The following is a 3,216-nucleotide window of genomic DNA, read 5'->3' as shown; positions in this document are numbered from 1 at the left end:
TATATACACGCGTATAAAGTACACATGCATGCACATCGTGCATATATACATAACAGTAGAAACATACAGGCTAAGAGCCAAAACGGGAGAAGCAAAGTTAGACTTAAATAAACAAGCCGATAGATAGATAGATAGATAGATAGATAGATTGAATAATTGAGAGAAAGATATAGAGAAAAAAAGACTGAGTGATTGCTAGAAAGATACGTAGATATATAGATTTATAGAATAATCGAAGATGTGAAATCTTTCTCTCCCTCTCTCATTATTTCTTTCTTTCTTTCTTTCTTTCTTTCTTTCTTTCTTTCTCTCTCTCTCTCTCTCTCTCTCTGTATATATAGAGAGAGAAAGAGACACCCACACATACATATACAGATGCATGCATACACATACATACATACATTCGTACTTGTATGTGCATGCGTATGTGTGTGTGTGTTTGTACATATGTACGTATGTATTTATACAAACAGACTGAAAGGCAGATAGGTAGACAGATAAAAGACTGGATAAGTAAATGAAATGGCATTGCTCAGAAGTTGATTAAGAGACGTGAGAAGACATGTCTTAGAACTAAAAGCTTCCTTGATTCTAAGCCTGCTCTCACTAAATCCTGCAGTACGCAAGGTCATAGAACTATTTCCCAATTTCTCCAAGACGCTCAACATTTCCGGTGTCAACATTACACAGGGTTATTCAGACATAATCAGCTAAAGACGTAAGTAAACTAACAGTAAAGCACACATATATGTCACGTGACAGGATCTAGCAGACAACGTTAGCGATCTTCTATCCCACTCACTTCTAATTATTCTCCATATCTTAGTCTTTCACACCAATTGATATATTCTCTTTGTGTGATTCGTAGTCTGTCCATCTCTCACCCCTCTCCCTTTCTCTCTCCATCTCTCTTTCCTTCTCTCACTCTCCATATCTCTTTCTCTCTCTCCCTCTTTCTCTCTCAGTTTCACTCACTCACTCAATCTCCATTACCTTATAACTACGATGTATAAGGCCTCCTCGCTCACTCATTCTCTTCTGTTTTGTAACTACGATATCTAAGAATTCCTCACTCACTCACTGTCTCTGTTTTTACAACCACTATGTCTAAGCCCCCTTACTACATATGCTGTTCTTTAAATCTATGCAATACGACACTTTGGTTGGGTAGTTATTTATTGAATTTTGTTTTACGTCACTCATGCCTTACCTATCTCATCAACTGCCTATCTGCTTTATGTACCTGCCACAGCAGTCAAACAGTCATCATTTTACAACATCATTTTATGAAAGGCTCATGTTAAAACAATATCTAGGATGTGAAGAAAAAGACCCGCCCAAACGAACCAAAAGTTGTACAGATCTCAAAGAAAGAATTATTGGAGCTATCTATATTTGAAGGACTTGCATTCCGATATATATTTTATGGTTTTCAAAATTTCAGTAGTTATTTGACTATCTATAAATATCGGTATACACACACCTACACGCGTGCACACACTCAAATACACACACACACACACGCACACGCACGCACACACAAACACACACATATGTATAAATGCAGAGAGAAAGAGAGACAGACAGACAGAGACAGAAAAAGAGGAGTTTTCGGTAGGATGACTCAAACTAATAGGTATGCGTTCTGAGTGCTCAACTAACGCATACATTTCCACAATTCTCAACCGATTTTCACCAAACTTTACGCATACATTATTTCTGTCCCAACATTTTGCCCAGAGTAGTAGTAGTAGCAGTCAGATCATTTCTGTTCTTTTTTCTGATTTTTTAGTTCGTTTGGGTTTTCGGCCTCCCTATGTCTTGCTGTGAATCTAGCAGCTTTTAATAAACTTACTTCACTGTTACCTACGTAGGACTATGTATCTACTCTATCTAACTCCACGCAGTATTCTACTGATATTAACCCTCTTCCACCATCCTTTCTAGGTAAGTATAATCTTGCTACTCCTGCCTTTGGGTGAAGTCCTCAATTCATATTGAATTCCTTCCTAGTTCTTCTGTCTAGCATCACGAATTCAGCTTTTGTCCAATCTACCAAAGCTGCTGAATATCTAAGTAACGATACTGTCCAAATATTTACAGCTGTTGCTAGATTCGGACCGTTTAGCTTTGATTTCATTAGCCTCCTCGCCCTTCTGATGTACTCCTCAATTTTCGTTTTCATTTCTGTAGTCAGTACCCTGTCAGATTCTAATACTCCTAGATACTTATAACTCTCCCCTCCTTTCAATGGTTTTAATGTCTGGCTATCTGATAATTAGATGCCTTCACTGTTGACTACTCGTCCCCTTCTTATGACTAATATTGCACACCTATTTATGCCAAATTCTATTCCTATAGCTTTGCTGATGCGTCTTACAGTCTGTATTAAGGAATCTATTACATTTTCATTCTTACTAAATGGTTAACGTTTCCCCTACTATTTCTGAACTAATACCCTGTTTTTGCCTTCCTTGATACTAAACTGAGAAGGATCAAACATAAAGCAAGTTGATTATCTGTCCACCGTTCTTTCTCTTTTGGCTGGCTTTTGTCATGTTATGGGTACGTTTTTGCAGCATTTACTCTTTTAATTAAACACCGCCTATGGACATGTGTTGATGTTTCGTTTGTAGCTATAATTATAATTATTATTGATGTATCAGCGAGAGACCCAGAAGAAATAGCAATGTATATATAATGAGGTCTTGTATAAATATGGACGTATATTTAATTAAAATGTAGAATTTAAAATTTTGCCCACATTTTTGCAGTTCTCGTATAGAAATGCATTTACATTTTTACGCACATGTTACTCTAACGGTTCATTTATGGGAAGCTATTTTTTGTATATATATACTCCATATAAAAAAAAATCTTTCAGTTTCCTGAGATTGCTTACATTTAGACACATTTTTCTTTCATTGTTTTTGCGGATTCTTAATTTCTGCTTCGCGATGGTTTCAGATTTGATCTATCGTCCCAGCAGTTGCTGTCACACGTCCATGCTGTTTGGTATTCGCTCATGTTATCATCATCATCATCATCATCATCATCATCATCATCATCATCATCTTATTATTATTATTATTTTATGTTTGACTTTTGCTTTGCATTTGTACAAGTTGGATCCAAGTCTCACCCAGAGACCTCACGAGACAAGTTAGAAGTTCATATTATTATTACTATTATTATTTTATGTTTGACTTTTGTTTT

The sequence above is a fragment of the Octopus bimaculoides genome, chromosome 10 (genome assembly GCF_001194135.2).
Source record: "Octopus bimaculoides isolate UCB-OBI-ISO-001 chromosome 10, ASM119413v2, whole genome shotgun sequence".
NCBI lineage: Eukaryota > Metazoa > Mollusca > Cephalopoda > Octopoda > Octopodidae > Octopus > Octopus bimaculoides.
Note: the sequence above shows the minus strand (reverse complement) of the source record.